At 35.5% G+C, this 9,035-nt stretch overlaps 1 long non-coding RNA gene across 3 annotated transcripts; it reads left to right on the top strand.

Moving 5' to 3' along the window:
* Window positions 1-56: 56 nt before the first annotated feature.
* Window positions 57-7,881, top strand: LOC113640343. 3 transcript variants are annotated; one of them, XR_007139133.1, is made up of 5 exons: window positions 57-217; window positions 3,467-3,515; window positions 4,907-5,024; window positions 7,408-7,542; window positions 7,647-7,881. It is a non-coding gene; the product is annotated as an uncharacterized LOC113640343 (long non-coding RNA). The 3 variants fall into 3 exon arrangements; XR_003440033.2 differs by lacking the exon at window positions 57-217 and adding an exon at window positions 1,988-2,461; XR_003440035.2 differs by lacking the exon at window positions 57-217 and adding an exon at window positions 1,991-2,461 and having other exon boundaries at window positions 7,408-7,519.
* The last annotated feature ends 1,154 nt before the right edge of the window (window positions 7,882-9,035 follow it).

The raw sequence follows: 9,035 nt of genomic DNA, 5'->3' as shown, positions 1-9,035 counted from the left end.
ACCCGGAAGAGGTTGGTATAATTTGTGATCGGAACATTTAGCGATCATTGGACAAGACACCGAAGTCACTCAGGATATACATGAAGTTCAGCAGTCTGCCGCAGGGAAAAGTTGGAATGATGGATGGAATGGATTACTGTGGATTAATTATGTTATTTTCTTATATTTAAACGGAGAACTTTACACATTACACATAAGATTCCATACCTGTATATCGGTAAGTTTCCATTCACAAACGATACCTACCGTTTCCGGGTTGTCTGAATTTTCGTTGTGTTTTCAGATTTGTTAATTTGTTTTCGGATTTGTTGATGTGTTTTTTGATTCGTTAATTTGTTTTCGGATTTGTTAATGTGTTTTGCACTTCTCAGCCACCGTATTTAAAGGATCATTAAGAGGAAAAAAACATATTTGTTAAGATTTCTTGAGTCTGGTCAGTTTTCTTCAACAAATGTGGCCAAGACCAGCCTTCTTTCATAAGAAGAGTAGAATTGATTGACGTGTCACATGCTTTCATGTAGCTATTCAACAAAAATGCTTATTTTCTTCACTTCTGACTGTTTTAAAGAAAACTCTCCCCCTTGATCTAGTTATTACTTTTTTATTGAAGAACTGAGAACCAGAGAATCAGATTCAATATTGTGACAGAAAAGTGTACAAAACGCATCAGACATTGAGACTAAAGTGATATTTGCATAAACAGTACATTATGGGGCTTCAACCACATTTTAGTCCATGTCCTCAGACCATGCAACAACTTGGTTATTCAGCTCCAAATGAATCCTGATAAGAATTTAGCTTCCTGTCCTGATGAGGATCACTCACCAGCCAGCATAGCAACTCATGCACAAGGTCCGGTTTTGCCAAACTTTACCCAACTGTGAACAGTTTTGGCTAAAGCTGTGAATCTGTTGCCCACCTGCCCCCTGCAATTAAACCATATGGATGAGGCAGAGGCTGGTCTTTCTAAGCCAATCATTTTGGCACTATACATTTTGGAATGTGAAATAAAGATTAGAGCTGAAATCAAAGAGTCTAATCAATCCAATTCATTGTTGGCACTTTATATATTAATTTAGCAACACCCAGCAGCATTAAACTGAATTAATCCTGAAACATAAATTGATTGGTTATATAAAAAGGTGATCTGATTTCCTTCTAGTATATACCATAAAATTAAAACTGAATGTTTGATTTATGTATTAAAGATTAATTTATGTAGTAAATGCAAAAGTCTGATTAATTAGATTAATTCACGTTAATGTTAAATCTGTCTGTGCATCCAGTCTATCTGGTTAATTAGATGCCTTGTATTTTATTTGATATTAAAACAAGTTAGGTGTGATCTATTAAAGCGGAGTCTGTTATCAAAGTCATTACACTTGAAATTATTATAAATACCAACTGGATTATGACTGTTTTAATACAAAGTGATTCTATTTCATAAATGACAATCTCTAGCTAAAATTAATATCCAAATAAATATTTTAGATTTTTTTAAAGTAACATGTCTAATTTTAACATAATTTTTTGTTATAGAATCTTTATTGAGAAGCTAATTTTTTTTTCTTTTTTTATGGCCTTATCTTAAAAGACTGTGTAAAAAATTGCAAAAGTTTATATGATCAGGAAATGGTGAATTAAATGTGCGTCTCCTTAAAAGTCTAAAGACAGATGCATGAACATTAAATGCATCAGATGTGCTGTATAAACCTTGATGAAATAATGAAATAAATATTGAAAAACAAATAGCCTGCAAAAATTCCAGTTACCAACTGTTTCAATTGATTATTTATTCTCTTGACCAGTACTACTTTGAAAAAAAAAAATACTGAATACTGATAGATATTTAGTGCTTATTACTGCAAATACTTAAAATATATTGCCCACATGCCTGTGCTAAGACCAGCACCGAGTTAATTATCTAATCAGCTAACAAGCTAGCTAATTATCTTCAGCTTCTGTTTGCTAATTAGTAACTGATACCAAACAGTGACTTTTGGCTAGTGATACTTTAGTATTTAAAAATAAGTTATGTAAAATAATCATAAATATGCAAAATTAACAAACATCTTTACATAGTTAATGATTTTGTGGTGTTTGCTGCTTATTTTCTTTATGCTAGCTAGCTGGCTAATACTTTATGTACTTAATGTTTCTTTTGTTGATAGTATTATTTTCCCATTGGCTACAATTCAGAGCACATTTTAATGAAATAAATAAATATATTTATTTTTAATAAAAATATAAAATAAACATATTTAATAAAATGTTAGATTGTGCAAAATGTAGCTAATAAAAGTGTACAAAGGCTTTCCTTAGCTGTTTAGAGTAAACAACATTTTAGTTCTGTTTTACATTAGTGTGTTAATGTAGACTCAAAGCATATTAATAATATTTTGTGTCAGATGGTTAAATCTTTCAGGAATGTTTGTAGGACACCTGAGGGAAATAAGTTCAGGTAGGTGAAAATTAAAATCTAATTTGATTTGAAATGTAATGCTTTATAAATTTAAAGCTCTTTTTCTTTTCATTAATAGGAGTTTGGTTTGTTTACTGCTGTTCAGATGTGTGAAAATAAGTTGCGTTGGTTTAAGATAATTACTGTTTGTCACTGAAAGGCTGTGTGTTTACATGGTTTAATTGGTTTGCATGCAACACTGCTGCTTCTAATCAGTGCACTTGTCTTTGGGAGAAACTTTTTTTTTATCTAGTAGGTTAATCCTTAACAGAACAGTTTGTTGAAATAATTTGATACAATAACTTTAGTCCAATTTTGCACTTCCTCATGGCATCTTCTTCGACCTCTGCATTAGTGATGAATCTTTTCACCAAGTCACATTTGGATCTTTGACTCTGTTGACTTACTGTTTGAGGCTTGACTCCGATTATTTAATTTGCATTAAAGCAATGCTGTGACTATAGTTCCAGCATTTAAAATGCAGATATGTTTTTAATAACAGTAAACGCTAATTTGCTTGGATCTTCTCCAGCAGACTTCTCCACTCCTCATAATTTCCATATAAATCTATTTCTAAACAGATTTTTATAAAAAGTTTTAATTGACCTTTGTTAGGAGCTGTTTATGTAACTTTTCTGGAAGGAGTCTCCAGTGTCAGTACTTTATAATAGTAAGGGTATTAACAGGACAGTTATGAGAGAGAAAGAATGTCTTAAAGAAAAAACTACTTAAAGTTACTGTAAAATAAATAGGGAAAGAAACTAAGTTTTTTGCAGATGTTCCAGAATATTAATTGTAAGTAGAAATGGATAGAAACTATGATCTCATTTGTAAAAATTTAAAGTTCAAATAAAATTAGTAAATTCTGGTTGCATATTTCAAAAGCTGTGGTAAGTGATTATTATTTCTAATCTGGTCTTACCGACTCTCTTTGTTTACTTTTATGATCTATTGACCCTTGTGACACTTTTCTCTCTTTTTCTTTGTCTTTACTCTTTTTTTAAGCCACATCGAAGAAGACATTCTTCATGACGACTTCCTGACAGCCCAAAATGTGAGTGTTTCTTACAGCCACACTGCCCTGGGGTTTGGGGGAAGAAACAATAAATAAATCAAGCTGTCTGAATGCAGTGTACATTGTACTAGCAGTGGATGTCTGTGTTACAGTATCAGGTGTAATGATACGTAGCGGCTGTGTGTGGGGGGGTACAGTGGCAGGTTTAAGGTAAAGGTGTCACATTCTGCCTCAGGACAGGTGACGGCTGCTTTCTAGGTATGAGAGGCAGCTGTGTTTCTTTCACTAGTAATGGTGTGTTGTGTCCTCCAGCACATACACAGATCGCGTGCGATAGACAAGAATAAGCTGTGAGTGAGGCGCTGCTGCAGGAGTAGTGTGGTTTTATGTCAGGGAACTGCAGGGCAGGTATGACGACGCTGTCTGAGTGAGTGATCACTGCTGTAACAGAGCCTGAGTGATGCTTTACAGACTGACCGGCTGCTGAAAGACTTCACTGCACGCATAGTCTTTTAGTCAACAAAAACAGAAACCATTTTTATGCTTATTACTAATACTAAACACTAAATATTTCCTTTTCGGTATTTCATCTATGAACACTTATCTATTAATAATATTAGCTGTCATCCTGTGCCAGTTATTTAATAAGCACACAAGCCTACTGTGTGACTATCATAAATGAAATATAACACTATACCTAATTTTCCATCTTGCAAAAAATAAAATAACAAAACCTGATCTCTTCTACCAGTCTCTTCTATAACAGTTGTATTAAGAAAAGGAGGCATTAGATGGAGAAAGAGGTACAAAAGCCAACTAGTGTTTGTATGAATATGCGAATTAAACAACATCCTCCTGTCTAATCCCTCTGGTGTACTGATGTAACATTTGCATACTGCAAGCTGATTTGTTCTTGTTTTATGATTCAATAATGTGAGTTGAGATTTTTAGCTCCCTGTTTTGCCTACTTTTTTGAATGACGTTGAAAAAAGAATTTCCACACAGTGAAATCAAATAACTTTCACTGAAAAGGATTTAACGTTAATAAAAACAGTTAAAACTTCAATGTTTGAAAGACGCTTTATAGAATCGATTGTGTGTTTCAGGACACTTGGAATGAAGAGCTGAATGGTGACCTTTAGTGTAGCAATAAGAACAATCTAAACACCAGGTAGAGGTGAACTTTTCCATGCTGAAAGGTTGAACTCTGGCATAAACACTTTGGTTGTAATAACGCTACAACAATAAGCATGGATGGTGTTAGTTGGGGTTTTTTTTTTTTTGTTTTTGTTTTTTTAAGTCAGCACTTCTTCACTTACAGTTTTCAATTAGGAGTCAGTCGGGTTCATAATTGAACTCTTGGACACGATAGGTCCAGTGTTTCTGTATCAGATCGATCCTGACAATAGTGTGTGTGTGTGTGTACACAGTAGTGATCGCTCACATCTGGAATTTAGGGCCAAGGCTGAGGAAGCGAGAGAGCAGCCAGCAGATGACGAAGATGTTTTCGACGTCCAAATCAATGTACCTCTAGGTGATGCATTTCAAGTGAGTCTCTCTCTCTCTCTCTCCTCCTCCTCCTCCTCCTCCCAACCCCCAGATAACATTGGTTCCTTTTCAGTGTGTTTGTAAGCTGGTGCTTTGCCGTCAGTTCCCCTGGGAGGCTGCAGGCTCAGCAATGGCAGGAGAGGTGAAATTAGATCCATTATCGCTCTCTGCCAGTTTATTTGTCCTGACAAAGTTAGCGCTGACAGCTTGTTTGGTGGACGGTTCGAGCTCTGACCTTGAGGCTCACGTCCCCACAGAAAAGCGCATGGCTTTGTGTTTTCCAGAGCGAGACTCCCTGCCAATTATCCAACCTCCGATAACGCACGGGCTTCCGTCCAAATCTGATAGTGGCTTGTGTAGGTGAAAAAGATTATTGACCTTTTTAAAACCATATCTATGGGGTTTAAATATGATGGCTGTAATTGATGCTCTTCTCCTGTTGTTTTTCTGTCTAATTGATAAAGTGAAGAAAGAGTTTATCCTTAAGTTGGGGGAGATAAGCAGCAGGTATGTGAAGGTCACTAGGAAGGCGGAGGGAATAAAAAGACATTTTCCAAATAAAGACAGGGAGGTCAGAAAAAATTGTTTTAAATAAAATGTTACAGTGCATCAAAAAAAGGGAGAAAAAAGTGTGTTCTATAAACAAAATAAAAATAATAAAGGGAAATGTTTTAAATGTTTGTTTTAGATTTCAAATTTTCATATTTACTGCTTTAACGTTAGCAATAAGTTGATGTTTGTGATTTGAGTTCTGCAAATGCTTTGTATCAGTTAAGATGTATGTTCAGAAATGCAAAGGCAAGATGCAAGAAATGGCTAACACATTTCATATTATATACTCCGTTGAATTGAACCATAAAAATAGAAATTTTATGACTGCAGTCACTACCATATACAGATAGTCTTTATCAGGACATGAGGAAACGTTTACTCTACACAAAGCACTCAACAGACTGATGATTGGTTATTTGATTATACAGAATGTGAGTTATTTAGACTTTTAGTCTTTTCCCAAACAGTGGTCAGTGTGGCTACTGGACACACAGCCAGGACAAATGCTCAGCCAGCTAAAACGGTGGAACATCTCTCTATTAATTATGATCATCTGTTGGCTGTGATGGAGCTCTCTATTGCCTCTCTTTCTCTCTCTCTCTTGCTTTCACTCACTCTCACACACAGTGCAGATGGCGCCTGATCTGATCTCCGATTTGCACGCTGGTGTTGATGTGGGCTCTGCGCCGAGCCTGTTAACTTCCATCTGTGTCTGTGTGTTTCAAAAGGAGGACAGAAACTGTGAGATAGAGTTGATTGGTCTATACACAGGCCAGCTATTTCTCAAGTGACCGTTTGAAAATCTTTTAGAAATGAGAGTTTGAAATTCTTTTAGAAAATCTTTACCACCCAGACACATGCATTAATTTAATAACGTTCTCTCGCACACTTTAAAATATTGTCTAGTTTATTACAGCAAAAAGTCACGGTTAAATGCAAATTAAATATTGGCACGGACACACTGTATCTCTATACACACACTGCACCAACTCCACAGGACAGCAGAAGGAGCGTCATGAACAGATGACATGAAGTGTGTGAAGCTGAGCAAACTGACTGCAAACAGCGTGATTATAAACCATCATAAGCAGCGTATGAAGCATGAAGAGAGACAAACACAAGGCTGTAGAAATGCATTAAACTCAACATGGTCACTTAACTGTACAAAATTGGGATTATTATAATAACTGAGTGATAATGTTCTGTCATTCTCATATTTATGCTGCTTTTAAATGTTAAAACTCTGAAAACATATCTGAATCCAAATACTGTATAAGTGGTGTAAATAATTCCATATTTACCCAGTAATCTAATTAAATAGCACTGAATTGTAGGAAGAAAATTCTAGGACTTATAAAAAAAATTATTCCATACAAAATAAATTGTTTTAAGCCATGGCAATGTTATCAATTTGGTTCTTTGAATCGAATCGAATTTACCTATTGAACTTTGTGTACATTATTAATTAATGGGAATAACCACAAATTTTCAGTTGTGTTTAATTTATTCCTGGGGCCTAATCAGTGAATTGAAATGAACTATAAAAGGTTTGAATTGATTCATTGAAATTCTTTGAATCTTTTAATTCATTTAAAAACAGTTGGTCATACACATATTGAATTCTCAAGATTTACTTGAATTGATGTATTGAATTGAAGCAAATAGTATTTCTATGGTGACCAAAGCCAGTCCGTAAGATATAGCATAGACAAGTTATTCAGCCTTGCCGTTACATTGTTGTTAATGTAAAATGTCTTATATGTGTGAAGGAGCATTGCTTTGGATAAGCTGTCAGCTTGTACTTGATGATTTGTGTTTTGATTTCTAACAGGAGAATCTGTTTGGACAGCAGGAGGTTGATGAATGCTGAAAAACAGACACAACCACCACCGTGATGCACATGTACACCAATGACATCAGGAAGGATGCTGTAGAAGCTCTCAGTAAGGTTCCTCATGCCCTCCAGGTTGTATTAATTCCCCCAGCTTCTGTTCCGCACGGCTCATTCTCATGGCATCGGGGAAATTGACATTTCAGTCAAAATTACAAATGCAATTTTATTTTTGTCAGGAGTCAAGACCTCGTGTGACGGCTTATTCGGATGCTGATCAGAGGCTTTGCCCGATGTTGAAATTAACATTGACACCTAGTGTGAAGGAGAATAATTGCTGATTTGCAGCCGACTGAGGAAACGAAGCTTCTTCACATGAAGCACTGTATGCTGTTTGATGTGTATATCAGTGATCCGTGAAGTCAGCATACCGCACAAGCAAAAAAATGATTAAAAGCTTTTCTGTTTGTGGGATTGCTGGTTTCTGACTTATTATTCTATGACCTGTGATGTCACTCATCAAAATCAACATCTGTGCTAGTTTATTTCTCAGCTTATTAAGTGATATTTATGTGACTCCAAGGCTTATTCAGACAATATCAGACATTCTTAAAAATATTTATAAATCTATATATACACACACACACATTCGCATACATGTGAATTTTGTGTATAATTGTTATTGAATCACTACAAATCCTTACTAAATTTAGCTTCAGGGAGGTGAATACTCATGCAACAGGTATTATATTTGCAGTATTTAAATATTTCCCAGTTCAAATAGGATCCAGAGACCCTAAAAAAATCTAATTGAATTGATTGTCATTGTACAAACAATGACGTGCTGATCCTGTATTCATATAATAGCAGTTAAAACAGAAGTTGGGAACTTAAGAGATGATAATATCTAGGATGAAAGATGTATTAAACTCTCAGCGTTTTTGCTGTGTTCACAAGCACTGGGCCGTAGGATAGATGGTGCCACCTGCCTGCAGTGAGGTTGTGGGATTTACACACTCACAGTGTTATACCCAGAGCATCTCCTCAGGATAAAATTAAATATTCATGGTTTCAAAGCAGATGTTTACCTGACCTGAAATAGACCACCGTGACTGTATTTTACCTGAAAACAGTGTGTGTGTGTGTGTGTGTGTGTGTGTGTGTGTGTGTGCGCGTGCGTGCGCGTGCGTGTGTGTGCGTGTGTGTCTGCTCACTGATGCAGTATTGTGTGTGTACTCTGATTCCCTCATGCTTTGACTGACAGATGCACAGCAGAGCTGAGTGAAGGAGATGGAGCGTCCTGCAGAAGAGGGGCGTGGCCTTCACATCAGTACACCAATAATGAAGTAAAAATGTTAAAATGTAATTGCTTGCACTTTTCACATTATACATTTAGTAATCATATCTGCTGAAATTTCTGTAGAGGTATAAAAGGCATAAAAAATTCTAAAATCAATTTTGAAACATTTTAGGACTCGGTTATATATAAGAAAATGTTTTAATGCTTTAATCTAACAGTCCACGACTTCTGTACTTTCACAGACCATGCTTCATTAACAGATTTATATTGATCAGAAATCACAAGTTTTGCTTTTTTTCCTGAAATAAAACCAGATTTTTTTTTCTTT

Source organism: Tachysurus fulvidraco, chromosome 22, assembly GCF_022655615.1.
Source record: "Tachysurus fulvidraco isolate hzauxx_2018 chromosome 22, HZAU_PFXX_2.0, whole genome shotgun sequence".
Lineage (NCBI taxonomy): Eukaryota > Metazoa > Chordata > Actinopteri > Siluriformes > Bagridae > Tachysurus > Tachysurus fulvidraco.
Note: the sequence above shows the minus strand (reverse complement) of the source record. Positions and strands in the feature narration are given on the sequence as shown.